At 56.2% G+C, this 18,288-nt stretch overlaps 1 protein-coding gene across 1 annotated transcript in view; it reads left to right on the forward strand.

The window, feature by feature from the left end:
• Nucleotides 1-18,288, forward strand: part of CCDC85C (coiled-coil domain containing 85C) — a gene marked incomplete at its 5' end in the record, with an annotated part of 90,477 nt that overhangs the window by 33,092 nt on the left and 39,097 nt on the right. The gene's annotated exons all lie outside the window — the stretch shown is intronic.

The following is an 18,288-nucleotide window of genomic DNA, read 5'->3' on the forward strand; positions in this document are numbered from 1 at the left end:
TGGTGGGATCCAGGAGGCAGGGCTGGCCGGACAGTGGGTGGGAGTGGGGAGCTCCAGCACTGGCCTTGTGCTGGCTGTGAGTTGGAGAAGCCCCTCGTGGGCTCCGGGAGGCGGGCTGGGTTGCCTTTCCCCGCCCGCTGGGAGGGAAGGAGGCCCCTTTCCATTTCCTGGGATCACCCAGGCCAGAGGCCTGTGCTCACCCAGTGGGGCGGCTCTGCCCTTTGCCTTTTCTGCGAATGCCCTGCTGTTTGTATGCAGGTCTGGCTCTTTCTGCCCCTCCTCCAAAACTGCACGTGCCTGTAAGCTCCACACTTTCTGTTCTGCCCAGGGGCCGGAAAGGTGAATATCTAGATAAGGAGAATCCGGTGCTGGGAAGACCCCCGGGACTGTAGGAAGGCTCTCTCAAGGTCCTGGAATGCATTTTCTGTCTCCTGCTTGGCCTGGAGGGTTATAGCCCTGACCCCACACCCTCCCATGACCCTCTCCTGCTGTCCCTCTCCCTGAAAACGGAGCACCCGAAGCCCAGCCCTGAGCCCCTGCCGTCTGGGCCCTGCCTGGGTCCCTCTGGCCCCTGCGGTGACTCCTCATCCATACAGTGGGGTCCGTTCATCTGTGTGGAAGGGTCAGGGTGTGGCAGGGGCCAGGCACGCAGGTGCTGCCAAGCTGTCTGCGGTCAGCGCCTCCCCCACCGTCCTGACCATTCTGAGCCTGGCAGGAGGAAGAGTCGTCTCCAGGGTCCCAGGGCCTGGATCACAGCGGCCCCAGCATTGGTTGCTGTGTGGGCCTGGGCTTGGTGAACCTCTCTGTGCCTCTTTCCTCAGGGGTAAAGTAGGGAGATGCTAGAACTTTCCATATTGCAGGGCTGCAACGAGGGCTGGACGGGATGAGGTGTGTGAGGTGCTCAGAACAGATGTGAAAGCTGCACGTGGATGCCTCTGCCTGGCAGGGGTGATTTGGTCTTAGCAGGGCACATTTCAAGCCCCACTTTCTTCTTGGAGCCCTCCCCGTCCCCACAGGTCTGTGTCCTGCCTATCTGTGAGCCACTCAGGGTAACGCTGGGCCTGAGCTTGGGCTCCTTCTTTCTTTTTTCTTTTGAGACAGTGTCTTGCTGTGTCACCCAGGCTGGAGTACAGTGACACTATCATAGCTCACTGCAGCCTTGACCTCCTGGGCTCATGCTATCCTCCTGCCTCAGCCTCCCAAAGTGCTGGGATTACAACAGGGGTCTTTCTAACTTCCAGCATCCGCAGATGTTCCAAATGAGTCCTGCCTGGGTCTAGATCCCTCCCCGCATTGCCTTGGAGCATTGCAGCTGAAATGCGGCGTGTGTGACATGTTGGGGGGAAGCAGAGGTGCAAAGAACTAACAATGTCTGAAGTGCTGATGAGGTCGCCTGGGGTGGTGTAGGATCCGGGTTTGAGGCTGGATGTGCCTGGGTTCAGCTTTCGGCTCTGGAGTATCCTGACTTTGTGGCCTGGGACCATTGAATCATTGTCTCTTGTCTTTTCAAAGCCTTCCTGGGTAGGTGGCATTGGTTTTTGTGGCTGTGGGTTTGGTCCCAGCCTAAGGGCAGCCATAACTGCTTAGATCCCCAGGCAGTGGTGGGTGCCTCTGTGGGGCAGGGCAGCCTGGCAGAGCTGGGACCCAGGCGTGGACATCGAGGGAACCCTTTGGGATACTGGCTGGTGGAGACGAGCACACACCCCACGGGCCCAGCAGCCTGTTTGTTTTGGGGACATCAGAGCTTCAGAAACCAGAGCCCTGTGTTGTGCGATTCTGTTTCTTGGTTCCTTGTTTTCAGCTTTCGTACTGGAGGGCCACCCTGGGGAGTGGGGAGGATTTAGATCTTCCTTCATGAAGATGGGTCGACATGGGCCTTACTGCTTTATTCTTTGGTTAAAGATGGAATTGCTGTGGCTGGGTCTGGGGACGGGGCTTGGCAGACAGTGAGGACACAGGTCAGAAGTTGGGATTTGATGTCCCCTCTTTGCAGTTGCCTCTGTCTGCAGTGACCCGTCCTGGAGTCCCCAGGAACCTTCAGCTAGCCCATGGACCTGGGGCTGTGCCAGGCGCCAGCCCTCCCAGGAGAGAGAAGTTCCTCCTGCCTCCAGAACCCATGTTCAAGGTGAGGTGAGGCGAGGACCCCGCGGAAGTCTGCTGGAGCGCCCCCTCATCACCGTTTCCCATTCTGTCTGTGACATGCTGACTCCCCACTTTGTTGATGGTCTGGCAGAGAGGCTGACTGAAGTCACGTTTTATCTGCCCTTTTCTCAGAGCCTGTGTCTGGCTTTGGGCCAAACCACTAATAATAAAGCAACTTGAAGTACTCCTCACATTTGTGGGATGTGTGGCCCGGCGGCGGCCCTGCCTGCCTGCCCCGAGGGAGGCCCAGCTGCATCCTCCTTGAGGGTCTCACCTTGTCCACTCCTGTTAGCTCCTCTGCAGCCCCCTCAGGGTTGGCGTTGGGTCCAGCGGCCATGTCTTTCCTGAGCAGGGTCCTCATGTCCTCATGCAAGCTTGCCTGTGGTACATGGGGGTGCTGTCTTCTAGGTGTGCAAGGGCTTATTCCCCACCCGCCAAGGAAGCTGGGGAGGTGGGATGTGCCCCGAGCTGCCTCAAGCAGAGGTTCTGAGAGAGGAAGGCCAAGGAGGAAGGAGGATTGGACCGCTTCCCATCTCACAGAGGAGGAAGCAAGGCTGAGGCCCAGAGATGGGCTGCGTTGGAGCGGAATCTAGGCCTGGACAGCTTGGGAACTTGGGCGGCTCTCGGCTTGGCTTTGAAAGGGTAGAGGGGTTCAGGCCCTCTTGAGGCCCGAGCGCTGTCTTCTGGTTTTCTGGGTGTACTGGATGTTATGCTAGTGTGCTCACCTCTGGAGGCCAGGGCACAACAGACTGCCCTGAAATGTTCCAGCCCACCGTCTCCTCTGCCACCTTGAGCGGGGAAGCCATCTGGGTTCCTTCCCTTCAGTGGCAGGTGCAGGACAGTGAAATGTCCAAGGCCTTGGTCACCCTGAGAGCCCCCTGCTGCCTGCCTCCTGCAGGCCCCCGCGTTGGGAGGGACCACGTGATGGGGTGGTTCGTGCCAAATGCTGCCCAGGTGCCACGGTGGCCAGTGGACGTGGGGCAGAGTTTGCTCACAGGCTTTTTCAGGGTAGCAGGTACCTGGCAAGAGGTGGGCGCCTGCCCAGACACTGATTTCATGAGGCTGTGCTGATGTAAATGGGTGCAGAGTTCATGGGTCCAGGCAGGGAGAACAGGCATTTGAGACCTGGGGGAGCCGAGGGACCTTGGCACCTTGCACACACTGCAGGCCAGTGTGAACCTGAAGCCCCACCTCTCCAGATGGAGGGGAGGGGAAGTGGGAGGCCAGGGGTGTTGTGCTGAAGATCCTGGCTCTGAGCCAGTCAGCCCTGGATTCAAAATCTCAGGCTGCCGGGAACCATTCTGGGTGATGTGTGTAATTTATAGCGCTGTCCAGAGCTTCGGTTTCCCTACCTGTAAAACAGCACACTGATAGTGCTTACCTTGGAGGTCTGAGATGATCCATGCGGTGTGCTTGGCCCTGTGCCTGGCATATGGTAAATGCCCACGAGACGTTGGCAGTGATGCTGACTGGCAGGAGCGAGTCGTCCACTGAGTGGGTGGTCAGGAAAGACCAGTTTCCTTTTCAAGTAGCATTCAGTATGATTCTGGAGCTTAGGGCTGGGAGCCCCTTGCAGCTTCCTTCCCTAGTCTCCTGTGACCCTCTATAAAGTTGCCTGTTTGCTGTCAGAGTTGTCTCCATCAGTTGGCCTCGTGGTCAGCAGTGCCCGGGACGTTTCGGCACTGCGTTATGACAGCTCACTGTGCCTCTGGGCTCAGGGCCGGAGCAGCCGGGTACAGCAGCGCCGCGGCTGAAAGCCACCTTCCCTTGCCTTGGTGGAGGCTGCTGGCATGCCCTTGTGTATCACCCGGCCTCTTCTCTGGGGTCTCCCTGCCTGGCCTGGTCTCCTGGAAAAACCCATTTGTGTTTGTTGCTGTTCTGGAGTCCTTTCCGCTTGGGTTGGGATGTCCACTATAGACTTCCAGGAACCCAACAGCCAGACAATGCATTATTAGGCAGACGTAGTGGGGGCCGTTGTCCTCCTGGACTTCCGTATCCACTTGCACCAGGGAGAGAGGAGGCAGCTCTTCCCAGTTGCCCATGCAGCCTGCCCCCCTCCCAGCCTCCCTCCTGGCTGCATGAATCACAGAGACACACTCTGCCCCTGAGTTCATGCACCTGGAGCATGTGACCAACCTAATGTTTAGGCTTCCAGTTGTTCTAGCACTTGAATTTGTCCAGGCCAGTACTACTCAGGTTTCAGATGATCTCTTGTACAGGGTTCTAGGTTGTCTCCCTTTCATGGGAGGGATTGAAGCCTTTCCTCCTTGTCCTTCCCTTCTCTGCATTGTGCCAGGCATTGCATGCCAGGGGGTGCCAGCCTTGGCATCCCTCTGCACTGAGGGTCAGACCTCCATGACGTGGGAGAGCCTGCTCAGAGCCGAGCCCCTTAGGGGTGGTGGAGGAGGAGAGGATTGTGCACATGATTGTGAGAGGGGCAGCTGGAATTAATGCAGGGGCATGGGCTCCAGAGACCCCAAGAACAGGGCCAAGTCCTATCATCCCCAAGTGGCCATGCTTTAGTTTCAGCAACTCTCGGTGGAAAACCAGTTGGGGGACGGTGAGCTCACTGGCCCATGACTAAAAGCCAAGTGCAGCCGCCTGGCTGCGTGATCAGAGGCCGCGGGCTGCCCGGAGAGGGTCTGCTTCCCCTTCTCCTTGGAAGGTGGTTGGTTGCCGCCGGTGGCAGCTGCTGCCATGCAGATCCCGCACCTTCTGGAGCTTCCATGGACGAACGCATGTTCTCCAGTGAGCGTTTTCTCTGCACTTGTCCCCATGCCCTCCCCACCCATGTCAGGTATCCTTCTAAGCTGAACTCAGTCTGTCCAGAAGGCTCAGGTTGGCTGGGTTCCTAGCCTTCTGTAAGGAAAATTTAATTTGGACTGTTGCCAAGGGGACTTAAAAGGCTGGATGTTGTTCCTGCTGTTGTGAGATGGGCCTGGACGAACCAGCAGCCAGTACTGTCTCAGCCTTCTGATTCCCCCAGCCAGATACTTCCCACCACTGAGACTGCACGACGGGCCCTGGGGGATGCACATGCCAGCCAGCTGGGGCCTGCCCCCCGGGGGGAGCTCAGAGTCAGGTGGGAGAGATATTACAAGATGAGATAGAATAAAAAAGAACTAGAGGCACTGGCGCCCAGGCCAGATAAACGATGTCTTGCCATTCAGTAGGGAAATCAGGAAGGGTCCATGGAGGAGGAGGCTTCAGAAAAGTGCTGACTCGCTCCTGCTGACCAAAACCCGAGCACGCTGCAGGCTGGGTCCAGGCATATGGGGCATGTCCTGGGGGCAGCTGGGCCCTGCTGCTGCTGGCTTCTCCACCGTCTTCCATCTTGCGGTTCTGGGGAGGGTGCCAGTGGGAGGGTGCAAGACCCAGGTGCTTCTTGGGTATCAGGACCAGAGAGGACGCGGCAGTGGGCACAAAGAGGTCTCCACCTGTCTGTCCCCTACACTGCACGGAGCAAACAACAAAACAAGAAACTTCTGTGGAGAGACAGTACTCTCTTCCATGGCAAATGGGAGTGAGGTCCAGCCTCTATGGAGCGTAATCTGGTAATTTCTAGACAATTGCAAAGGCATGTCCCCTTCAACCAGCACTTCCACCACCTGTGTATATGTAGGCTGGAAATTTTTCTTGCAGGAAAATGGGCTGCTTACACACTTGCAGATGGCCTGTGCCCAGGCTGCTTACTTGAAGCGATGCTTGAAATGGCCAAGTCTGGGAACAGCCCAGGGTTCCATTGCCAACCACCTGTACCCACCTCCTGCCACACATACCCTAGAGGCCGTGCTCAGAGGGCAGACTCTGCTGGCTCATCTGGCTTGTGCCCAGGAACGGCACAGCGAACTTGCTCCTGCCTGTGCCATTTTGCAGGTCCCCTTGCCCACAGAGAGGCACACTGGGGATGCTGGCACACGGAGGCCAGCACAGCCCACGGGAGTGGGTGATTTATGTCTGCCGGCTGGTGAACGCCATGCCATTGCCTTCTGCCAGCCTCATGGGAAGCATGGTGCCTGACATCTCCCTGCTTGCTCTCTCACCCTCCCATTTCTTCCCCGTACCTTACAGATGCAGAGTGACCACCCTATTATCCGGTGCCTCTGTGGGCTCCCCCTTTGTGGGATGTACCTGCCCGAATTACTCCCAGATGGCCCAGTTGTGCTTGAAGCCGCCTGTGCCTGTGAGCTCAGGAGCAGAAGGTGGCCAGGGCAGGGTGAGGGGGGCGTGGCTTGGGCCAGTTTCCCAGGTCTCCTGTCCACTGCCCTGCTGGGTCCCGACAGCATGAGCGATTGGCTTGCAGAAGCTGCTTCCCACACCGCGCCATCTGGCGGGCCTATTGTTGACCACACAAAGGATGGAACGCGGCAGGGCAGGGGCCCAGGCCCGAGGAGTGGATGGAGAAGCAGGAGGGAGGATGCCTGGCCTCCCAGCGCACCCGGTCCCTGCCATGACTGAGGCATCTGTTTTATTGCTTCTTGGGCTGGGGAGGGGAAGGGGCAAAGGATCCCCCTTTACCCTTCCAGAATCTTCAGCTAGGATGCTTTAAAGTCTGGTTCTGAGCTGATTTATTACTCTGCTAAGATGCAAAGGCAGTTTTATGTACTAGGTAATTAAGTGGCATTATAGACGGCTCGAGAGTAAGTGGCTGTTGTTTTAATAATTAAAATAAATGACCCCTGGACTGCTCCCCAGCTCAATATTCTTTCCGCAGTGCCAAGACCCTGAAGAGACAGTGAGTGTATAAGTGTGCACGTATCTGTGTGTGTGTGTGCATGTGGGTGTGAGTGTGCACATACGAGGGGGAGTGAGTATGCACATGTGTGTGGATGTTTCTGGGGGTGTGCCTCTGCGTGTACATGTGGGCGTGTGCATACATGTGTATACATGTGTGTGCATGCATGTGTGAGGGTGAGGTGTGCAGGAAGGATGGAGGAGGAGGTGGCTCCTTTGTGACCTTCTGTTTCTGTGAGAACCCTCGGGGCACACCCTTCACCCAGGTCGGGGGTTCCCTGTCCCGGATGAACTTTTTTCCACCGGAGGCCAGGTCAACCTGGGCAAGTTTCGGATATTGCCTCCTGTGTGGGCCAGCCCTGGTTCGGACCCCAGCTCTGGCCCCATGTGGCTGTGGCCAGCTGCCCTTCCTCAGAGGCTTGGTTTTTGTGCCTGTACAGTGAGGGTGGCCGTGTCCACTCATGCACCATGTGCCTGTTGTCCAGCAGCGCATTACTGTCCCTCAGTGATTGTGTGGCATTGCGCTCTGGCTCTGTGGCACTTGGTTAGGGCTTGTGGAGGTAAAAGGGTGAAACTGGCTGACCACTGCCCTCAGGGGTGCCAGAGGAGGGAGGGAGAGGGGCCAAGGTGATGGGCAGGACAAAATGGGGAGCGGGACATGGGGCCCCGCAGGCAGCCAGGGGGTCTGCACAGGCCTGGGGCCAGGGGGTCAGCCTGCTGGAGGGTGCCGCTCTCTTCTGCCTGGTTGTGCTTTTGTTTTGTGGAGGGGTGGTCTTTTCCCAGAAGACGTGGGCCATGATGACATCATGATGTCCTCACCTGCCCGCGGGGTGACACTTGGTTGGCTACCCACTGGGCAGTTCCGTGAATGGGTGGAGCTGAAGGAAGCAAGTGTTCCTGTCAGTGGCTCTGCACTGAGGTCTTTGCATGGGGAGCCCAGGAAGAGGGACGAGGAAGGAGGGGACAAGCACGTCACTGCATGCCAGGCAAGTGCCAGGCCTGAGTGGAGTTTCATTTAATCTCACCAGTGCCATAGCACAGGGGATTCTTTCACAGCTGGGTCCCAAAACCTAAGGCCCTCTCCCTGCCCCCACCTGGCATCCTTCCTCTGCCCCCTTCCCACATTTACCGAGCTTATGTGTGCTGGGCACAGTGCCTGGAGCTTGTGGGTTCTCCAGGCTGGGGCCCTGGGTGGCTGTGGTGTGCGCCTGGGCCCCTGGAGGCTGTTTCCTCATCTGCAGACTGAGGAATGGAGAGTCTGCCCGCTCGCAACATAGAGCAGGTCCTGCAAGGTCTGAGCCAGGAGCCACTGCATGGCACCTGCCCCTGGTGCCCAACAAAGGACAGTAATGCTGATTTATGACCTGATTTTCCAGTGGGGGAGGGACTGCCCTGCAGGTGTCCCCTGGAGGGAGACCAAGTACCAGCAGAGCGCTCTGCTGCTGTGGAGAATGTCTAGGCAGGTGCCGAGGCCCCATCCCTGCTGAGCCGCACGCTGGCCCAGCTGGTCACAGGGCTGTCCATTCTCTGTGACGTGGGTTTGTAGGAATGGATGCTCTGTGCCTGGAGGGACCAGGTGCCAGCTGGTGTCCCTAAGGCCCATGTTCCTGGACACTGGGTCTCCCTGCCCAACCTTGGGTCTGGTGGCATTTTTCACATCTGACCTTTCAGCGTTTCCCTCCTGGCCTTGGGTCCCAGGAGGCCAGGGCCGCCATGGCCACGTGGCCTGTTGGGAGACCCGGAGGCGCGTGGCAGCAGGCACTCCCCACGCGCACAGTGGGTGGGGTTCGGCACTCAGTGGCTTATGGATTCTGCCAAAGAGAGCAGCAGAGCCCCCTCTGCAAATGCAGCCCTGCCCTGCAGAAACTGAAGGAGGCAGGGGAGCTGTCCTGTTGCCTGGCCCAGGCTTCTAGTGGACACAGGCGGCTTTACCCTGGCAAGGCTGCTTGTGGGCCTGGGGGTGAAGGCCTTGTGGGAGCCCTGTTCTCTGGGGAGGCCCATCCCTCTCCAGACCTTGCTTCCCTTCTGCAGCGATGGCTCGGTTCCCATGGGCCCTGGTGTCGGGCAGAGCTGGGCTGCGGCTGATGAGGAACAAACCGGCACGCTTGGTGTTCTGCGGCTCTGCCCAGGCGACCGCTCTCTCACATGTTTCCCTGCCCTCAAGACCTTTCTCCAGGCCATGGGGCTGGGGCAGCGGGGAGCAGGTGTGCATTGAGTACGCCAGGCCCCGAGAGCACAGGCCGCTCTGCACCCTCCTCTGGTGGCATTTGAATGCCCAGGTGGACAGAGCCTGCACAGCCCCTTCCCTGCGAGGCGGTCGTGACACTGGCAGTCTGGGGGCTGCTCCGAGAATAGAGAAGCAGTGCTGGTGCCGGGCCTTGGTGCCTGGTGTACAGGGGCCTGGAGTCTCTCTGTGCAGTACTCATGGCTCTCCTGCTTCCCCTGAGGTTCCGCTGATGGTGCTGTGAACAGTCATCCCTCCCAGGGATCTTGTTGAATATGTAGTTTTTATCATTTTACAGATGGGAAAACTGAGACCCAGAAGATTCATGGGCTATCCTAGATTGTCCCGGGACGGACCCTCCCACCTCCTGGCTGCCCCTTCACCCTACCCAGCCCTGGCTGCGGCATTGGCCCTCGGGTGGGTAGGCGTGAGGGCTGTGTGTGTGGGTCGGCAGACCCCCCTCCTTGCCAAGAGGGCAGCCTTTGGTGGAAACCCCTCTGGGCTGAAAGGTCCTAGGAGCATCTGTCCAGGGGCCAGCTGGTGTGGGTCGGTTCCTACAAGGAGGGGAAAGAATACCTGGCCGTGTGCAGGGGTGAGTGGGGCCCAGGTGAAGGTTTGATTTTTTTTTTTTTAAATTTCAAATGGGATGTGTTCCCTAGAGAAGCTTAGGAAGATGAGGAAAAGTAGAAGAAAAGCCCAGACCCATGCAGCCCAGTCCCGTGGCCTCTGCTGGGAAGATTTCTTTCCCCTGAGATTGATCTGCGCGTTCTTTCCCGGGCAGGGATGTGCTGGCTGTGCGCCCACCTGCTGTGGGTTTATGTGGAATCTGGCCTTTTCAGTCCATGCTGCGTCAGATGCATTTTTCCTCTTAGTCTGTGGCTACCCTGTCAATGACTACATCACAACCCTGCGAGCGGGTTCACTAGAATTTCCTTAACAGCTCCTCTGCTGCTGGACATGGGCACGTTGCTCCCTGATGGAAGAGATGACCTGCCTTCCTCACTGCAGTGTTTTTGGTTAACAGGCGACTGCTGGCTGGTGAAGTTGTGATCGGTTTGGAGGCTGTAGCAGGTGGCTCTGAGTTACCTCCATGGGAAGTCACTTTGGGAAATGAGGCAAAATGGTGCGCAGGATGGTGAATGTAGGGGGTGACAAAGTGTGTCTGGAATTTGCTCAGCCTTCTCCTCCCGTCAGCGATGTCATGTTTACCCTTAAAAATCTGTAAGAGAAGGTGTAATAGCTTCCTATGGCACTACCACAAATGGTGGCCACATTATGATGGTCATTTGTGATGGCAGCCACAGCTAACGATCACATGGGAAACCCTAGGGGTCTTAAAACAACATAAATGTGTTCTCTCATGTTTTTGGAGGCCAGAAGTCCAAAGTCAAGGTGTCAGCAGGGCCAGTTCCTTTTGGAGGCTCTCGGGGAGATTCCTGTAATTGGCTGTTCTCGCGTTGCTGTAAAGAAATACCTGAGATTGCCGGGCGCAGTGGCTCACGCCTATAATCCCAGCACTTTGGGAGGCCGAAGCGGGTGGATCACGAGGTCAGGAGATCGAGATCATCCTGGCTAACACGGTGAAACCCCGTCTCTACTAAAAATACAAAAAATTAGCCGGGTGTGGTGGTGCGCGCCTGTAGTCCCAGCTACTCGGAGGCTGAGGCAGGAGAACGACGTGAACCTGGGAGGCGGAGCTTGCAGTGAGCCGAGATCGCGCCACTGCACTCCAGCCTGGGCGACAGAGCGAGACTCCGTCTCAAAAAAAAAAAAAAAAAAGAGAAATACCTGAGATTGGGTAATTTATAAATGAAAGAGGTTTAATTGGCTCACAGTTTTGCGGGCTGTCCAGGAAGCATGGCAGCACCTGCTCAGCTTGTAGGGTGGCTTCAGGAAACGTACAATCATGGTGGAAGGCGAAGGGGAAGTGGGTGTGTCTTGCAGGTGGGAGCAAGAGAAAGCGGGGAGTAGAGTGGGGGGAGGCACCACACACTTTAAACAACCAGATCACAGAGGAACTCAACACAAGAACAGCAATAGGGGGATGGCACTAAACCATCAGAAACCACCCCGACGATCCAGTCACCTCCCTCCAGGCCCCACCTCCAGCACTGGGGATACATTCAACATGAGATTGGGTGGGGACCCAGATTCAAACCACATCACCTTCCTTGCCTCTTCCAGCTTCTGATGACTCCTGGTGTTCCTTGGCTTGTGGCCTCATCTCTCCCATGTCTGCCTTTGTTTCTACTTGGCCTCCTCTGTTTCCGTGTGCCCTTTTCTGTCTCTTATAAGGACACCAGTCATCGGATTAATTATTTTTATTTTTATTTTATTTTTTTGAGACAGAGTCTCACTCTGTCCCCCAGGCTGGAGTGCAGAGGTGCAATCTTGGCTCATTGCAATCTCCACTTCCTGGGTTCAAGCGATTCTCCTGCCTCAGCCTCCCGAGTAGCTGGGATTACAGGCGACTGCCACCGCCCGGCTAATTTTTGTATTTTTAGTAGAGGTGGGGTTTCACCATGTTGGCCAGGCTGGTCTGGAACTCTTGACCTCACATGCAGTCATTGGATTTAGGGCCACCCTAATACAGCGTGGTCTCCTCTGGACCTTACCTTGACTGCATGTGCAAAGACCCTATTTCCAAATAAGATCACATTCTGAGGTTCTGGGCGGACGTGAATTTGGAAGGACTCTACTCGGCCCGCTACGGTAGGTGGCAGGGAGGTGGAGTGACTCTTCCGCTGTTGGGCAGATGGTGAAGGCCAGTGGCTGAGTTCTCTGCTGTCGGTCCGCACTGGAAACCTCGTGGTTTCAGGCAGACCCTGAGAAACCATGGAGGTTTGTCCAGGTTGTTCCAGAATCGACTTAAATAGACTGCTGAAGTGGACCTGCTTGATACTTTTTTCCCCCTAAGATTAAGCTGCACACGCACTTTCTTCTGCGATATTTCATCCTTTCGGCTATTATATATCATGTTTGGAAGGGTGTGGACTAAAATAGTGATTGTTTTTTCTTTTCTTTGAGGCAGAGTCTTAATCTGTGGCCCAGGTTGGAGTGCAGTGGTGTGACCTTGGCTCACCGCAACCTCCGCCTCCTGGGTTCAGGCAATCCTTGTGCCTCAGCCTCTTGAGTAGCTGGGATTACAGGCATACACCACCACACCTGACTAATTTGTGTATTTTTACTTGTGATGGGGTTTCACCATGTTGGCCAGGCTGGCCTCGAACTCCTGGCCTCAAGTGGTCCACCCACCTCGGCCTCCCAAAGTGCTGGGATTACAGGTATGAGCCACGTGGGAGTCACCTGTACCCTGGGCATTCCTTCTCTGAACCATTGTCTCCTTCCAGCCTGGCTTCACCTCTGCTGGGTCCAGGAGTGACTTGGTGAAGAGCCAGACACAGCCTCTGTCTTGGTGCTGGCAGGTGTTTAAAGATGGACACTAGATGACCCTTGTTTCTATATGGGGAAATAGCACAGACAGGGAGATGGGTGAGCTCATCTGTCCAGCGTCACAGAGTAAGCCAGGCAGTGGGCGAGGGGCCAGCATCCCTCAGGTGCTGGCCTTGTTAACCCAGCCCTTGACTCTTCCTCCAGCCTAGAATAGCCTGGGCTGTACCTGGTAGACGATCTCTGAGACCATGTGCCCTGGTGAGTTAGAGCCTGGGCCTTGGGAAAGGGCTTTGGGTTCCAATCCTGACTATAGCACTTTCTGCGTTGTGATCTTAGATGAGTCTCTTCATCTCTGTGAACCTCAGTTTCCCCACTTTTCAATAGGAATAATTGCATTTTTCTCCGAAGGTTACCGTGAGGATCTGAGAAGGTAACAGAGGTAAAGTGCTTAGCATAACACCTCCCACGTGGTTCTATAAATGGAGGTGAAGGTTTTTCTTTTCCTTTGAAATAAATTCAAACTTACAGAAAAGTGGCAAGAATGTACAAAAGGTGCCGATATAGCATTCATTTCGATTTGCCAACTGTTTTGGCCTCATGGCTTACCCTTCTCGCTCTGTGGACTTTTTTTTTTTTTTTCTGAACTATTTTAGAGAAGTTAGAGTTAACACGCCTGTTTCACACGAAATACCTTGGTACACATTTCTTAAGAAAAGACATTGGCAGGGCCCCGTGGCTCACACCTGTAATCCGAGAACTTTGGGAGGCTGAGGCGGGTGGATTGCTTGAACCTAGGAATCTGAGATCAGTCTGGGCAACATAGTGAGACCCCATCTCTACAAAAAAGTAAAAATAAAAAAAATTAGCCGGGTGTGGTGACATAGGTCTGTGATTCCAGCTCTTTGAGAGGCGGAGGTGGGAGGATTGCCTGAGCCTGGGAGTTCAGGGTTTCAGGTGAACCATGATCACACTGCTGCACTCCAGCCTGGGCAACAGTGAGATCCTGTTGCATAAAAAGAACAAGAACTTTCATATAACATAGTGACAAAAAATGATCAATATCAGAACATTTAACATTGATACTGTTAATGCTTGTCCCAGTATGATGCTCTAGAGCAAGTTTCTTTTTTAAGAGACAGGGTCTCATTCTGTGGCTCAGGCTGGAGTGCAGTGGTGTTCACTGCAACCTCACCAGGGCTCAAGTGATCCTCCCGCCTTAGCCTCCCAAGTAGCTGGGACTATAGGCACGCACCACCATGCCTGGCTAATTTTAAAAATGTTTTGTGGGGGCGGAATGCAGCTATGTTGCCCAGGCTGGTCTTGAACTCCTGGGCTCAAGTGATCCTTGCTCCCTGGCCTCTCAGTGCTGGGACTACAGGCGTGAGCCACTGCACTCCGCCTGAGTGATTATTTTCTAATGCAGGATCATATGTGGTCCATTTTCTCTTTAGCTTTCCTTCATTTGGAACTGTGTCTCAGTCTTTCTTTACATTGACATTTTTCCAACTGCATTGACAGTACAGACTGGTTCTTTGGTAGATCAGCCGATCCGGCTGACTGATGTTTCTGTGTCATTAGGTTCAGGCTGTGCGTTTTGGGCAAGAACAGCCCACAAGGGGCTGATCAGGGCACCTGAGGTGTGCGTCTTGGGGTGTGACCTTGATCACTTGGTTTGGGAGTTTCCCCCATTGTAAGCTGAGCATACAAATCTCTGTAAGTAATCACTGGTTTGCCAAAGGCTCTTGGAGACACGCAGATGTCTTGGTCTCCACGCACTTGCCTCAGCATCCACAGGTTAGCTGTCTGGTGGTGACGATGCTGATTTTCTAACTTCTCCCATCCTTCCACCTCCTTCCACATTTAATACTTGGCCTTCTCCTGGGAGGGCCTCTTCCCCTCTCCCTCAGTGACCTATGTATGGATGCCTTTTTATCAGCATGGACTCAAGGATTTTTATTTCATCCAACAGGGCTGTAATCCCTGGCTGTTATTATCATTATTGCCACTTGGCCTGGGAGAAAAACATGGCCGTGTGCCAGGCAGGAGGAGGGATTTGAAGGCCAAGATGTGTGTGCTCATAGGGCAGCTGTGGGGCGGGGCCAGGGCACCTGCTGTCACCCCGGCTATGCCACTGACTTGACCTGTAGCTTGGACAAGCTGGCGGACACCCAATGTCGTCCTGCTGGCAGGACAGGTGGGGACAGGCTGACCTTTAAGGCCCACTTGTTCCATCCCATGAGGCTCTGAGGGCCTGTGCCATCCTCCTGCTGAAACCAGGAGTTGGCCACGGGGCAGTTCTCAGCAGCTGGGCTGTCACCTCTCACCTGTGGGCGTGATTACACAGAGGGAGGCTCCCTAGCACCCTATCCCGCCCGCCTCACTTCCAGCAAGGCTATCCTCTGCAGGACTGAAGCCTGTTTGTTCTCATTAGTAACCAAACATTGACCTCATCCTGGCACTGGCTCTCCCTGACCTTCAAATCTGTTCTTGCTCATACCTTTCTTAAAGAAACGCAGTCTTGTGGGCAGGCACCAGACCTGAGGCCCCCATGGGCTTGTGTCCATCTGTGCCCACCTGTGCTGCCAGAAGGGTCCTTGGAAGCTCTCAACTCCCTTCTTGTACAGAGAGGCGCTCTGGGGCCCAGAGAGGGAAATAAACCTGTTCAGAGTCACACAGCAAGGAGGTGGTAAGACCAGGAGTCATGGACTCTATTCCACTCACTGTGGGTGCTCTGTGCCCCCTTTATGACGACGAGCTTCGAGGTGGGACCTCAGGCATGCCCATTTGCTTTTCTAAGAGCCTAGTTAGGTGTTGATCCTGCAGAAAGGCTGGAGCAACCCGAGAAGAGGAGCTTGAGCCTGGGTAGGGACCAGGTCAGACCTGGGCCTGTGGGTGGTAGCTTCCCATTGACCGGGGTCCTCATTTGGCAATAAGGCTAATGGTTCCTGCTGTCACCTGCTCAGAGCTGGCAACGTGCAGTGATGTGTGGGCTGCCAGCATGCGCTAACCCCCCGCCCGCCTGCCACAGCGCTAGGGCTACAGATCACACTGTGCCAGACACAGTCCTGCAGGAGCCTGCAGAGGGGCATGCACACTCCAGTGCCAGGCTCTTCTGCTGTGCCAGGCGGGCATACTCAGGTGGAGGCCTTGCCTGCTGCAGCAGCCAAGGCTGGATAGAGGTGTATCTCCCTAGAAACGAAGGACCTGGTTAGAGGTGCAGTGCCGTGGGGGGGCTCGTGTGCTGGGATGGCCACAGTCCTCTTCAATTACTGGAGCTGAGGGTGTGGGCTAAGGGCATGGGGCAGGGGACTGAAGCTGGGGTGGATGACTCTGGAGAGTTCAGGCAGGAAAGCAGTGTGGACAGATTCATGGAGCAAGTGGAGCTGACCACACTGGGTGGTGGGGAGAGGGTCTGCAGCAGCTCTGAGAGCAAGACACAGTCGTGTCCCTCCCGCCACCCACACTCTCCCAGAGTGCAGAATTGGTGGCTTCCTGGGATGGGAGAGGCAGGACCCTGGATCCTCTGTCCCCCAAGTTTAAGCCCATCTCTCAAGGTCGTGGGGAGAGGGGACCGTCCCCAGCACAGCCCAGGGGAGCTGTTCCCGTGGGTGGACCCTACCCTCAGCCTCGGGTCCTTGCCCTATCCCCGCTGCAGGTGCTCTGCCCAGCCCTGGGCTTCTGTGCAGGGCTTCGCATCTGTGCCCTCAGGGGCTCGGCATATAGTCACGAACAGCCTCCCTTCACATAGGCGCTGCCCAGGCTGAGGGTTGCCACGTGTTCAAGAGCCATGCCGGACGCAGTGGCTCACGCCTGTAATCCCAGCACTTTGGGAGGCCGAGGCGGGCGAATCACGAGGTCAGGAGTTCGAGACCAGCCTGGCCAATATGGTGAAACCCCGTCTCTACTAAAAATACAAAAAGTAGCCGAGCATGGTGGCACGCGCCTGTAGTCCCAGTTACTCGGGAGGCTGAGGCAGAAGAATCACTTGAACCCAGGAGGCGGAGGTTGCAGTGAGCTGAGATTGCACTATTATACTCCAGCCTGGGCGACAAAGCAAGACTCCAGCTCAAAAACAAACAAACAAACAAACAAACAAACAAACAGAACACACAGGGAATTAGTGGCCCATGTGGGATTTGAACCTGGAGTTTGTGCTTGTGCAGACTTTGGAAGGGCCTGCGAGAAGATTGTGGCATTCCTTTCCCCATGTCCTGAGCTGCAGGAATCTGGCCTGGGTGTTCTGGAATCCTTCCAGCATCCTCTTGGCGGCCCGGTGAGGGGGCCTCATCCTTCCCATTTACAGAGGAGAACATGAGAGGCTCAGAGACGGTTAGTCACTGGCGCGAGGTCACACAGCTGTAATGTGAGACCAGTGTTTCTGTGATTACAGAGAGGCCCAGCTGACCCCAGGCCTCTCCTCCCTTCTATCCAGCACTGCCAGGGGAAGCCTAGGGTCCTTCTCCCATTGAGGACCATCCCCAGTGGCCTGGGGTAACCAAGTCCCTGGCCAGCAGGACAATGAGCTCCTGGTCCGTCAGTCCTATTTTGGGTCACCCAGTGATGTCATGGTGCCAAGAGCCATGCAGGAAGCACCGGGATTTCCAAGCCTTGCCCAAGGTGAGCAGGTGACCCTTGAGCCCCGGAAGCTTGTGGCCCCCTTGCGGGGAGAACTTTGGGTCCAAAGGGCAATGATTCCAGCTGCATTTCCTGGGTGAAAGGCAGCCTGGCCTGTGGGTCATTGGCAGCTGAGCACGTGAAGTGGTGACAGGACGGGGAGGGCCTGGGTGGAGGTTGGCTTAGCAACGCCTCCCGCACCTCAGACATCAACAGCTCTATCAGTGCCAGCACCTTCAGCTGGCTGGGCCCCTCTCCAGAAGGGGCTGTCAGGGTGCCTGGCTTTCCCTTTAGGAGGTCTGGAGAGCCTGACCTGGTCCCACTGGACTGAAGGGGCACTGAGGCTTGGGCAGAGACACTCCTGCCCAACACACAGCCAGCCCAGACCTGATGACTCTGCCCAGGCTCTCTCTGGAGCACCGCGGAGCTCAGGGCTGCTCCTCCCCCTCCCTGCAAGGGACTGGTCCTGCCTTGCTCGGGTCAGTCTCATGAAGGCCCCCACAGACCCCTGTGGAGGGCAGGTGTGTGAGCCTCCGCAGAATGTTTGGGCCATAGGGCAGGATTGCAGCACCCCTAGCAGTGTGGCCCAGGTCCTGCCTACCTCCTTCCCAGTGGTGTAGGGGCAGCTAGAGGGGGCTCACAGCCTGATCAACCATGGGGCGTTTTGGGGGACAGGCTAGTCGGTGTGGAAGGAGCTTCACCTCCTCCACTCCCTCCTGAGCCTCCCACCTGAACCCCCAGGTTCAAGGTTAGTGCCCACCCTTGAGGCTTTCAGATGAGACCTCTGGGTGGTCTGGGACCAAGGCCATCCTCCTTGGCCTCCTCTTAGCCTCAGGTCCTCACTGCTCCATAGGCCCGGGGCCTGGAATTCATTTTTCCTCTGCTTTCCTTTCTTCTTTTGGGACCCGGCTGCTGTTGCTAGTCCCACCTGTCTGCTAGTTTTTGGCTCGGGCTGTCTCTTGAGCCCTGTTCCCTAGAGGCTCTGACCTAGGGAGGGGGCTTGTTGGGGAGTGGGAGGCTGAACCTAACTGGGGGACTCCAGTATCAGCCTGCACTCACCTGCCTGCTGCGTGCTTACTCGCTTGTTCACTCACCTGCTCACCCATCTGCCCACCCACCTGCACACCCACCTGCACACCCACCTGCACCTCACCTGCACACCTACCTGCACACTCACCTGC

Source organism: Mandrillus leucophaeus, unplaced genomic scaffold (assembly GCF_000951045.1).
Source record: "Mandrillus leucophaeus isolate KB7577 unplaced genomic scaffold, Mleu.le_1.0 Scaffold4, whole genome shotgun sequence".
NCBI classification, from domain to species: Eukaryota; Metazoa; Chordata; class Mammalia; order Primates; family Cercopithecidae; genus Mandrillus; species Mandrillus leucophaeus.